Below are 6,292 nucleotides of genomic sequence, written 5' to 3' on the forward strand. Positions count from 1 at the left end.
ACTTTTTGGAGAAATGTCCTCTGGTCTGATGAAACAAAAATAGAACTGTTTGGCCATAATGACCATCGTTATGTTTGGAGTAAAAAGGGGGAGGCTTGCAAGCTGAAGAACACCATCCCAACCATGAAGCACGGGGGTGGCAGCATCATGTTGTGGGGGTGCTTTGCTGCAGGAGGGACTGGTGCACTTCACAAAATAGATGGCATCATGAGGTAGGAAAATTATGTGGATATATTGAAGCAACATCTCAAGACATCAGTCAGGAAGTTAAAGCTTGGTCGCAAATGGGTCTTCCAAATGGACAATGATCCCAAGCATACTTCCAAAGTTGTGGCAAAATGGTTTAAAGACAACACAGTCAAGGTATTGGAGTGGCCATCACAAAGCCCTGACCTCAATCCCATAGAAAACTTGTGGGCAGAACTGAAAAAACGTGTGCGAGCATGGAGGCCTACAAACCTGACTCAGTTACACCAGCTCTGTCAGGAGGAATGGGCCAAAATGCACCCAACTTGTTGTTGGAAGCTTGTGGAAGGCTACCCGAAACGTTGAACACAAGTTAAACAATTTAAAGGCAAATACTAATTGAGTGTATATAAACTTCTGACCCACTGGGAATGTGAAGAAATAAATAAAAGCTGAAATAAATCATTCTCTCTACTATTATTCTGACATTTCACATTCTTAAAATAAAGTGGTGATCCTAACTGACCTAAGACAGGGAATTTTTACTAGGATTAAATGTCAAGAATTGTGAAAACTGAGTTTGTCTTTGGCTAAGGTGTATGTAAACTTCCGACTTGAACTGTAACTAAATGTACAATATAGAATTCAGAAAATGGGCCATTCTTACAATATTCTCCCTGTACACCAAGTCTGAACCGTAGGATAAATAAAGGGGGCATATAAGAAGACAATGAAAGCTCATTATTATTGAGTTAATAAAGCCACATACAAACATGGTCTCTTTTTTGCTTTCTTGTGTAAAGCAGCTCCAATCATCAGGTATCACTGTTGAAATATCAAATGTGTATTCGAGCTCTAGCTGAACCATGCTATTAAGGGTATTCAGCAGAAAGACAGCACTTATTATCATTGAATAAAGGACACCTGAAAATGCTTCCAGTGATGGGTCGTTCCACCAATTCGAATGAGGGGGTGGATTTTAACATTCTGCCATAAGCACATGTTCAACTTCATAAAAAAACATGTTTTCCCATCTCAAGAGGTTAAATAAAAAAAATACCATAGTAAGTGCCTATTAAGTGCCATATAAGGTAACAGAGTTGACAATTTCATCTTATATCAGCCATAAATCCGGTTGTGACAGGGTGAATGGAAACTTGTGTGCAACAGGAAGTGGCAATTGAATGCAAGCTTCACAAAACATTTATATTGTTAAAACATTCTAGCCTGTCTATCTATATGAGCCAGGGTTGACGTGTTATGTTTGACCTGCTCAGTTTTCAACCACAAAAAAAAAAGAAAATGTCAGAAAATAGTAGAACCAGCTCACCTGCTTTTACACTATTTTGACTATTAGATGTTCAATATTTTTAAATAGATTCACCATATTAAAATGAGAGTTCAGTTCATGTAACAGGGTTGACATTAAAATAAGGGACAGAGGTAACTGAATCACTACCCACAAATACTAGTTTACTATAGAATTCTTTAGTATCCTGAACTCCACACTGATCGTGAAGTGCTTACACATTTTTTTTAGGGTTCTATATAATCGTTGGGTTCTTTGGACGAGATTAAAGGACCCTTTACTAAAAAAGGCTATATATACACACTATATATACCCAGTGAAGGCAAAGAACCGTGAGGGTTCTATCCCTACCGCAGAGTGTAATAGGGATTTTAGAAATGAATAGCTAACAAAAGCTAACCCAGTCACATCAAACTCTGAAATGACAGCGAACATTCCCTTTTCATTTTTTTTAGCTGTTTTCCATTGACATTTACAGTGCATTTGAATTCAGAGCTCTTGACTTTTTCCACTTTTTTTTACATACAGCCTTGTTTTAAAATGTATTAAATCGTTTTTTTCCCACTCATCAATCTACACACAATACCCCATAATTACAAAGCAAAAACAGGTTTAGAAATGCTCACTAATTTTTGTATATATAAATGAAATATCACATTTACATAAGTATTCAGACCCTTTACTCAGTTCTTTGTTGAAGCACCTTTGGCAGCGATTACAGCCTCGAAGCTTGGCACACCTGTATTTGGGGAGTTTTTCCAATTATTCTCTGCAGATCCTCCCAAGCTCTGTGAGGTTGGGTGGAGAGCGTCGCTGCACAGTTATTTTCAGGTCTCTCCAGAGATGTTCGATCGGGTTCAAGTCTGGCCTACTCAAGGACTTTCAGAGACTTGTCCCGAAGCCACTCCTTTGTTGTCTTGGCTGTGTGCTTAGGGTCGTTGTCCTGTTGGAACCTTTGCCCCAGTCTGAGGTCCTGAGTGCTCTGAGCAGGTTTTCATCAAGGATCTCTCCGTTCACCTTTCCCTCAATCCTGACTAGTTTCCCAGTCCCTACCACTGAAAAACATTCCCACAGCATGATGCTGCTACCACCATGCTTCACTGTAGGGATGGTGCCAGGTTTCCTCCAGATGTGACGCTTGTCATTCAGGACAAAGAGTTCAATCTTGGTTTCATCAGACCAGAGAATTTTGTTTCTCATGCTCTGAGAGTCCTTTAGGTGCCTTTTGGCAAACTCCAAGCGGCCTGTCATGTGCATTTTACTGAGGAGTGGCTTCCGTCTGGCTACTCTACCATAAAGGCCTGATTGGTGGAGCGCTGCAGAGATGGTTGTCCTTCTGGAAGGTTCTCCCATCTCCACAGAGGAACTCTGGAGCTCTGTAAGAGTGACCAAGAACCATCGGGTTCTTGGTCACCTCCCTGACCAAGGTCCTTCTCCCCTGATTGCTCGGTTTGGCCGGGCGACCAGCTCTAGAAAGTGTCTTGGTGGTTCAAAACTTCTTCCATTTACGAATAATGGAGGCCTTGGGGTTCTTGGTGACCTTCAATGCTGCAGGTACCCTGCCCCAGGTCTGTGCCTCGACACAATCCTGTCCCGGGGCTCTACAGACAATTCCTTCGATCTCTTGGCTTGGTTTTTGCTCTGACATGCACAGTCATCTGTGGGACCTTATATAGACAGGTGTGTGCACCTTTCCAAATCATGTCCAATCAATTGAACTTACCACGGGTGGACTCCAATCAAGTTGTAGAAACATCAAGGATGATCAATGGAAAACAGATGAACCTGAGCTCAATTTCGAGTCTCATCGCAAATGGTCTGAATACTTATGTAAATAAGGTATTTGCCAAAACATTTTTGTATGAACCGGTTTTCACTTTGTCATTTTTGGGAATTGTGTGTAGATTGAAGAGGATTTTTTAAATTTAATACATTTTAGAATAAGGCTGTAACGTAACAAAATGTGTAAAAAGTCAAGGGGTCTGAATACTTTCCGAATGCACTGTGCCTTTAAAAAAGGTAGGGGCGTGGATCAGACTGGCATGTGTTTTGCAAGGTGGTGTGTCCTGAACTGATAGTGAGCTCAAAGGGTTATAACGTGTACATGGGCTAGGAGGCCCATTGGGAAGTTGCCCCTGCCTCTTCAGGAAGAATATTTCATAGGGTGAAAATACAAAGACAGAATGGACTTCCTTGTGGACTCGTGGAGTTCTATATCAGCAACGAGAAAATACACAACGGGAACTTCAGTGATGGTGGGCTGACAGGGGATTTTAGGTTACGTGTGCTTATTTCTTTTAAAGGTTGGGATATAATGGAATTGAAATTGTTTGAGTTAGTGGATGCTCTCCTTTTACAGAGCCAGTGCATTATACATATGAATACTAAGGATGTTGATTCAAAGGAACCCCCAGAAGGGTCAACCCCTGAAAAAAACTAAGTATGCTGGTGTTACGTTAACCACGCCCCGATCCCAAAGGAATGGTTCAACAATAAAACAGGTGACCATAAAGCCTCTGGTTCTTCATTTCAGGATATACCATGGATATTCATATACCATATCAGGACTCCGATACGTCATGGGTACCAGACCCTAATGCCTCACAGCCCTCCTTTCTACTCCCCCCAGGTAAGCCCCCGACACCCCCTACATATACACAGCATGAGGATGTGTTTGATGGGGTGGTCAGTACTCTTTTTGTGGATACCATCATGGCCTCTGTAGCCGCACTTTTAGATGTGGTGATTGGAGAGTTATTAAGGAAAAATGCCACGGTTGTGAGATCAATCACCCCAGCCAACAACGACATCCGTGTTTATATGACCCACCCAAGTACTTTTTCTTCAACCACTTTGATGAACTGGTGAAAAGACTGTGGTCCGACCGTTTTATAACATCAATGGTCAGAGCCCTGGAGTCTATGGGTCTGTGCCATCTATTCCTAGGGTTTATGGTGTAACAGTAGCCTTCCTACATGAACTGAAGGAGGCGATCTTCATCCATGAGAAACTCAAAGAAATCAGGCAATCACTGGTGGACGACAACAAATACAAGGAAGCTTTGGTGGCGGATGTGGTTAAGTTCTGGCTCAATAAACCCTAAGAAAACGAGTAACATTATTATATATTTTTTAAATTAGATATAAAGAAATGGGTAACTATTTGCATACTATGTTAGAGAGAATAACTACATCTTCTCTTTTGAGATAATTTACAACTCTTATGCAACAAATGATTGAAAATAAAGTGGACAATGTCTCGCTCTACACAGCCTACAGTACAGGGGTTAATGCAGAGCGTGTGTTAAAAATGAAACAAATCATGAATCATGTAAGACATACGGGGAAGACTCTACAATGGTCACAACTGGTATCACGGCTTGTGGATGATTCTGAAGAACTAGAAACATCCTTGTCTAAGATTTTAGTTTATTTGTTTGAGCCGTCATTTAATTGTAACATGTATCATATTGTTTGTGTATATACTTATATAACGGATGTATGTGTTTTTATTCAGCAATATAAGCCTGTAAATGTAAACCAAATATATCATGTGTTGCATGCCTGGGTCATTGAGAAAAAGGGTAATAATATCTTGCTACGTATCCTAAATTGTATGGATACGTAATACTTAAAAATGTATGCAAAAATTAAATGCTAAATGAAAATGAAATGGGTTCATTACTGTTATTGTCCATCAAAGAGGCAAGATGGATGGCTGAGCAGATGCATGTATTATATTATACCCCCTCTAACCTAGGGTCTTTCGGGGGAAGGAGAGGTTCCAGAGAGCTATAGCTGAAGAAACAGGTAGCAGGTTAAGCGATGCTCAAATGAATGATTGGCTAGCAAAGCAAGATGCTTACACTCTGCATAAACCTGTGCGAAAACAATTTCCTCGAAATAGAGTTTTTTTCTACTCATCCCTTGTCCCAGTTTCAGGCGGATCTGTGTGACATGCAGGAACTTGATGATAAAAATGATGGAAATCGATACATGCTAACGGTTATAGACATTTTCTCTAAAATAGCATTTGTAAGGGTCTTAAAAAATAAGAGTGGGGCAGAGGTGACCCGGGTCTTTGACTCTATCTCGGAGGACGGAGGAGCACCCAAGAAAGTGCAGACTGACGGCGGTAAATGCTATTTTAATAATACTTTTCAGAAACTAATGATGAAGCACAATATCGTACATTTTGCTACAGGTTCGGATTTGAAAGCTTCAGTTGTTGAACGCTTTAACAGGACTTTGAATGAGAGAATGTGGAAATACTTTACGGCTCACAACACCCATAGATACAGTTGAAGTCGGAAGTTTACATACACCTTAGCCAAATACATTTAATCCTAGTAAAAATTCACCGTCTTAGGTCAGTTAGGATCACCACTTTATTTTAAGAATGTGAAATGTCAGAATAATTATTATTTATGTCAGCTTTTATTTCATCACATTCCCAGTAGGTCAGAAGTTTACATGCACTCAATTAGTATTTGGTAGCATTGCCTTTAAATTGTTTAACTTGGGTCAAACGTTTCGGGTAGACTTCCACAAGCTTCCCACAATAAGTTGGGTGAATTTTGGTGCATTCCTCCTGACAGAGCTGGTGTAACTGAGTCAGGTTTGTAGGCCTCCTTGCTCACGCAAGCTTTTTCAGTTCTGCCCACCAAATTTCTATAGGATTGAGGTCAGGGCTTTGTGATGGCCACTCCAATACCTTGACTTTGTTGTCCTTAAGCCATTTTGCCACAACTTTGGAAGTATGCTTGGGGTCAATGTCCATTTTGCTTCAATATATACA

The 6,292-nt window shown here is 40.5% G+C and overlaps 1 long non-coding RNA gene across 1 annotated transcript; it reads left to right on the plus strand.

Moving 5' to 3' along the window:
- Positions 1-3,532: 3,532 nt before the first annotated feature.
- LOC123726616 (uncharacterized) lies at positions 3,533-5,167 on the plus strand. Its single transcript, XR_006758673.1, has 2 exons — positions 3,533-3,750; positions 4,029-5,167. It is a non-coding gene; the product is annotated as an uncharacterized lncRNA (long non-coding RNA).
- The last annotated feature ends 1,125 nt before the right edge of the window (positions 5,168-6,292 follow it).

The sequence above is a fragment of the Salmo salar genome, chromosome ssa14 (genome assembly GCF_905237065.1).
Source record: "Salmo salar chromosome ssa14, Ssal_v3.1, whole genome shotgun sequence".
Taxonomy (NCBI): Eukaryota; Metazoa; Chordata; class Actinopteri; order Salmoniformes; family Salmonidae; genus Salmo; species Salmo salar.